The following is a 7,107-nucleotide window of genomic DNA, read 5'->3' as shown; positions in this document are numbered from 1 at the left end:
CCATTGCCAAACAATGAACTCTCACAACAACCCTCAATTACTACGAATCTAAGGCAACCCACCACCATTGAAACTTGTATCATAACACAACATCCTTATGCCATTATTCAAACCATAACACCAAATCCAAAGGGAAAACCTAGTCAATAATTGGAAACTTGACAATAATAGCCACTAGTTATTGTCAACTTACATCATAGACTCCACAATAAGCAACTCCTTCCAATCTAGCAAGCATCCAAGCTTATAGTCCTTGTTGATTGCCACTACCCAACCTTCCATAAGAAATAAAGCTAATATTTTGTATGCTTGATGTGGAATCCAAACGATTGTAGCTCATAGCCACATTGTGACTCCTACATTAGCCAAAGAAGAAGCTTCCAACAAGAAGAACGTAGGCAAGATTGCATAGAAAAAGAGAAAACCATAGCTAAGGAATGTATATCTCAATTAGATATGCTTTAGAAGATCCAAACCTCCTATTGAATTAAAACCAAGTTGACAAGAAGAACTATTGTGGAATGCTAGAAGAAAGGGAGTAACAAAATGTGGGCAAGTAGAGAGTACCAATAAGTAGCTTATGGGGATTCTATCCAATAAGGAATCAAAGGGTAAGTTGACCCCATATCTAGCTAAGCAACCAATGCTAGAACCAAGCATAGGGTCATCAATTTGACCACAAGAGAAACCACAAGAGAAAATACTTCATTGAAGTTAACACCATAGTCATGCTTGAAACCCTTAGCTACCAATCTGGCCCTTGGGATATCTAGGGATATTTTTTAGCTTGTATACCCACTTGCATGGCAGTGCCTTCTTACCCACCACTAGGCAAAGAAACCAAATCCTACATTTGGCTAGTTTATAAGGAGTCAAACTTTGAGTGCATAGCCCTGTCCCATGCGTGACCATCATCTCTATGCATGGCCTCATCATAACAGAGAGGCTCATCTACATCTATCACCATAACATAATGCATGGAGGATGTAAAGCCCTCATGAGGACATTTAGCTCTAGAAGAGCATCTCAAAGTAGGCTGGTTTTGCACAACAAGTGGGGCTTGGACCACTGGAGCATCAGCTCTACTATTGCAAGTTGTCTAGCTCATTGTAGAGGAGCATGAGGCTCCTCTTGAAACATTACCTTGCATACCTCAACCACTTTCTTAGGTTGCTTATGCATATTTTTCTCATGGAAAATGGCATCATGGTTGTGGATAACCTTGCGAGCTTATGGATCCCATAGTAGGCGATAGTCCATCTCACACCTACATCCCCATAACCAAGAAAGATGCATTTCATGGACTTAGGATCCAACTTATTGTGCTTGTCCTTGGGAACATGTCAGAATGCCTCATAACCAAAGGCATGCAAATGAGAATACGATGGAGGTTTTCTAGTCCATACCTCCTTTGCAACCTCACAATCAAGAATAGTATAACGGGACTGGTTAATCAAGTGTATGAAAATAGTAATTGCCTCAGCTCAAAAGTGCTATGGTAAGCCTACCTGGCTAAGCATACTGCAAACTCTCTCTTGAATCATCATGTTCATGCATTTGGCAATACCATTCTGGGGAGGGGTGTAGGGAGTGGTCAACTAATGCTTAATACCTCGCTCATTGCAAAATTTCTCAAAATCTTTTGAGACATACTCACCCCCGTCATGTGACCTTAGGCATTTTAGCCTACACCCAGACTGGTTCTCAACAAGAGTATGCCAATGCTAAAAGGTTGACAAGACATCCGATTTCTACTTAATAGGGAAAACCTAGACCTTATGTGAGTAATTATCAATGAATGTAACAAAGTACTTTGCGCCACCTCGTGTGACTGATAGGGCATGGGACCACATACATCTGGAAAAACAAAAGCCAAATGCTCACTCATGTGGCTCATGTCAGACTTCTTATGTGTAATACATGTCTATCATCTATATAAACAATTATCATAAGACATAAAATACTTATAGTCTAGGGGCAGAAGATACTAAAAATTGATAAGTATTTTCATTTCTTTCAAAGATATATGCCCAAGGCAATGATGCCAAAGAGATACATGTGGAACTGCAAGCCACATCCAAAAGATAGTCAATTGACTTAGATACAAGGAAAGGATAGAGGATAGTAGACTTAGCACCACGTGCAGCAATAAGATTCCCATGGAAAATCTTCCATGAGGAATCACCAAAAGAGACAACATAATATACATCATCCAAGGCACCAGCAAAGATAAGAATCTTTGTGAGAGTTGATACATTACATATATCATGAAGAGTGAACATGCTACCTGAACCAAAATGCAATTGGACGTCACCAATACCAACGATCTCCAATGCCAGGTCATTACCTAAATGGCTAGATCTAGTCATATTGCAATAGGAATGAAACCACTCTTTATGAGGGGTCACATGAAGGGAAGCCCCCAAGTCTATCAACCAACACTAAGTATAGCTTGACAAAGCATCAATCACTTATGAAGTATCCAAAGAAGAATCTAGCAAGATAAGATCATCATATATATTAGTTTGCACCACATTAATCTCCTCAATCTTGACACTCAACCTGTTAGGAACAATGCTATGATAATCATTTTCTTTTCTTGCACTTTACGCTTTCCCTTTTCCTTGCTTGTTCCAACAATTGTAATTGGTCCAATCTAGTTTCCCAATATTGAAGATAGAATTGTCACAAGAACCACTAGCCATAATGAGACCAAGCAAGAACACAAAAGGGCTGCTGTAATATCCTACAAATCAGTCCCAAAACTATTGCTAAATCAAGTGGTAAATAGGAGATACTGCCAAAGTAATAAGTTATCCACAAATTGTAAGAAAAAGACTATCAAGTCCAGGTGAATGCCCTCAAATATAATGCATAGAGCTGAAATGATAGGTTGCTGTAATAAATTGTAGCAATATGTCAACAACCAATTGTGAGCAACCAAGAAGAAAGAAGCCAGGAACAACCACTAAAGATTATTCCAACTTCAGTGTGTTACAAACTATGCATGCAATAGGCATAAATATCATGCATAGGATAGGTCTCAAAGGTAAATGAAGAGAATTGCTAGATGCACAACCCACTGAGCAATGCTCGATACATAACCTAGAAGCACATAAATACCACTAACAATACCGTGAGAGACATAAGTACCAAGCCCAAGCCAAGAGATCAAATCGGCCCATTATAGGGTATCTGCATCCAATAAATATCAAGAGAGTATGCACATATCACAATATTTCCCATTATCTCACTATAATAAGCTCAAGCTTAACTACATAAACAAAATGCTCTGTAGTAGTACATCCAAGTGCCAATTCCAAGTGCCAATGTGGCTCAGTATATAAAGACAAGTAGCTCCCACTGAAGCAAAATTTGAATGCCAAAGGAGCAAGCAAAGCTCCAAATATCATGTGAATGACATCCAGATATTGAAGTTCCATAGAGCATACATTCAAAAGTATAAAACCTAATATATTCTTCAAGCTCGTAACTATATAAGCCATTGAAGTAACCAAGGCATGTAACTATAGCTAATATAAATATCACATAGCTCAAATCTTAGCTCAAAAGCATGCCATAGTATATCGAGAAGTATACATAACAATCGAAGTAGTGGTATATCCACTAAGTATCATGTAAAAGCATTAATGAGCATTAGGCATAAGATTTTCACTGATAAATTCTTGTTGTTGTTTTATTATAGCACTAAAGTGACAACAAAATTTGAGTTATTTCAGGCTCAAATTAGTCCCAAAAGCATAATTGTACCATCCGAGCACCAAAATAGCATCTCCAAAGCATCAAACATGCATTATGGAATTTACTATTTGCTGTCCAAACTAGAGCTTCTATTCTATGTGAAATAAAGAAAAGAAAAATGTATCAAATTAACTCTATGAGTGCCCATATTTGTAGATCTCGTCATGCTCTTTATTTCTACCTATAGAACGCCTAAATTCAATATCATATTCAAAAGTTATGGCCAAAATACGATAGTGTTGTCAAGCTACGTTAGGGCAAAAAATGAACATTGTAATCACGGGATTAAGAAAAGACACAAAGAGAGTCTGCCACATGTACAAGAATATGGTATTCGTGTCTCCTCTTTTTTGGAAATATTAGAGTTCATTTCATGATTCTCTCCTTCTTTTTAGCCAAAATCTCCAAAGTTTGACATGTTTTGGTAGTCCCAAAAAATCTAACAAAGGACATGATAAAGATGTTGTGAACTTAATAATGGATTTTTAAAAAGTTAAGAGCTTTCATTATTCTTTTTTATGCTAATATATTTTTATTAGCATAAAAATATATTAGCATAAAAAAGAATAATGAAAGCTCTAGCAGGCAGGAATCGAACTGACCATGAGGGGGCGCTAGAAGGAGACTTGACACTAAGTGAGCTTCTCATGAGGCGATTGCTAGACAACACAGCAGCAGAGCAGAGTGCTGCAGCATTAGCCACGTCACTACTAGCAAAGTTAGGGGTGAACCAAGGCTCCAAGAGCCAGCCTAAGATACTAGTTGTTGCTAAGCAACTCGATAAGTACCAGCCCCAAGACGATCCATACAGCTTTATAGAGCAGTTCGAGCAGGTCTGCGAGGCCAACGGTCTCACCGATGAGACTCAATACTCTCAAGCATTCGAGCTTTGCTTAGGCAACAAGGGTCGAACTTGGTACACAAGTCTCGATACCACAGAACGAACAAACTTCAATGGACTCAAAAACCTCTTCATTAAGAAGTTTTTCGAGCCGAGATACTTGGACAACATGCTAGTATGACTTATGAACATCATGCAGAAGGAAAAAGAGGACATCCGCGACTATGTGACCCATGTAAGGAGTCTCTTCAAGCGAATCTCGATGGGCGAACGACCAACCGAAAGAGTAGTGTCGATGGTATTCATTAGTGGAATACAAAATGAGGAGCTTTATAAAGCCTTGGCATGCAACTCAAGCTTGCAGCGAGATGCGCTAGCAAGGGTGTTCGAAGAGGCCATTCGGGTAGATGACCAATTGAAGGAGAGGAGCTTTAGGAATTCAAACCAAGAAGAGACCAACTCTAGAAGTTTGGAGAGAGATTCAACATCCAGGGAACTCTCAAGCACAAGTACCCAAGATAAGGGAAAGGCTACAGACACCAACCAAGAATTGGCTGACATGAAAATGGAAATAGCTAAGATGCAGGAAATGCTGAGACAACCAACACAACCGCATGTCCAATGCGTGTACTATGGTGGGAACCACTTGCCAGCTGAGTGTCAAGACCCCAAGTCATGACCTTGTGCTAATTGTGGTAGGTTTGGTCATGATAGTACACATTGTAGATTGCCCAGAAGACTTCTGTACTCACAACCATACAGTCAACCTTACATAGCAAATAGGCCACAACAATTCTTTAGAAGGGGAGCGCCATTGGCCCTTCCCGCACCAAACGATGTTAAGCTGGTTGTTCCTACAATGGATATAAATCCTACTAGAATATCCAGACCACCTGGCCCCTATGTGACACATCCACCGAGTGACGCTCCAATCCACTATGTGGAAGAGCAAAATGAGGAAGAGCCTTACGTATACCCTTACATCTTGCACGACGATGAGGGAAACACAATCCTTATGGACTATTGACTAGTACTGGTGATGGCGTTAGGTAGGGGATGAGGTAGAGGCCTAGGAGGGCAGACCCAAGATCTGATCATGTGTTGGACTTGTGGTCACCCCGGACACATCTCATCACGTTGTCCTGAAAGGGAGCAACAAAATAGAGAGAAGGCTAACCTAACGTGTCCTGAGTGTGGAATCACTCATCTCTTCATTTATTGTCCAAAAGCGAAAGCCATCCTCAAATTCAGTTAATGTGCCATCCATCCCATTGGGCTTGTTCGGTGTCGAGAATCTTGACGGGGAGCCTACACCTATCCCATTGCATGTCATGACCCGTGCACAAACGAAGGCGGTTGGCATGTCACTGCTAGGTCCTAGCAATCTTGGCGCGGCCTCAATAGGGAAGAAAAGCCATAGGCGAAGGAAGAAGAGACCTGAAGCTAAAGTCACCCTAAAAACTGAGAGTGCCACAACGCTACCTACATGAAAGAAAGTCATGAGGCAAGGACATGAGCCCCAAAGACTGTTGAAAAGGGAAGTGCTAAGGTGGGTGAGTACCCCAACCCAAAGCGCCATCTAGAGGCCATCAAGAAGGTGAAGGAGTGGGTAAAGGAGGCTCAAGAGCACCTCAAAAATGCTGAGCCCATCTTGGAGGACGAGATCGAGGATCTATCCAGCATTGGCATGCTACTCTCACCCCCTCCACTGAAACCGAGAGATGCGACTGTGCCACAAGCAGTACCACTTAGGCAAAGCCTTAACTCTATGGCCCAGCAACCTAGTCATGGCCATTAGCTAGGACAATCCAAAACAAGAGAAAGACAAGCAACCAATGACCTCCTTACTACTCTAGTGACCATCCTGATGACGTTAAGCCTGGGAGATATGCTTATGTAGCATCCAATCCTATGGTAGGACTTCAAGCAATGGGTTGAAGGGTCACAAGAGCAAGCTGCTGCAGGCCTACAAGAACATGATGCAGAGATGCAAATACTGAGTTTGATGTTGCACTCCATGCCTAAATCCTTGCACCTTAATGCTTTTGGGGAAGGCACCGAGATACACACAATCTTACCGATCTTAGACCTAGGCGACACAACAAGGAAAGGGATTGTAGACACATGGGCGGGAGTTAGTGTATTGAGCCATGCAGTGCTTCCAGACTTGGGGCAACCCACATGTCGAGACTACTAGGTTCAATGTCACATTAGCTAACGGAATGAAAGTGAAGCCATTTGGGGTGCCCAAAAACTATCTGGTGAAAATCTCCAGAGTTCAATTCTCAATTGACTTCATAGTCATGAAGGGAGTGAACTACGATATCCTATTGGGCTGACCCTGGATGCGCAATGCCAGAGTGAACTACAATATCCTATTGGGCCGACCCTGGATGCGCAATGCCAAAGTGAACTATAATATCCTATTGGGCCGACCCTGGATGCGCAATGCCAGAGTGATGGAAGATTGGGGGAATTGTCTCGTCTTTCTAGGCAATAAAATA

The sequence above is a fragment of the Lygodium microphyllum genome, chromosome 26, assembly GCF_053477565.2.
Source record: "Lygodium microphyllum isolate KBCC chromosome 26, Lygodium_microphyllum_v1.1.10, whole genome shotgun sequence".
Taxonomy (NCBI): Eukaryota; Viridiplantae; Streptophyta; class Polypodiopsida; order Schizaeales; family Lygodiaceae; genus Lygodium; species Lygodium microphyllum.
The sequence above is the reverse complement of the archived record's forward strand: the minus strand, read 5'-3'. Positions refer to the sequence as shown.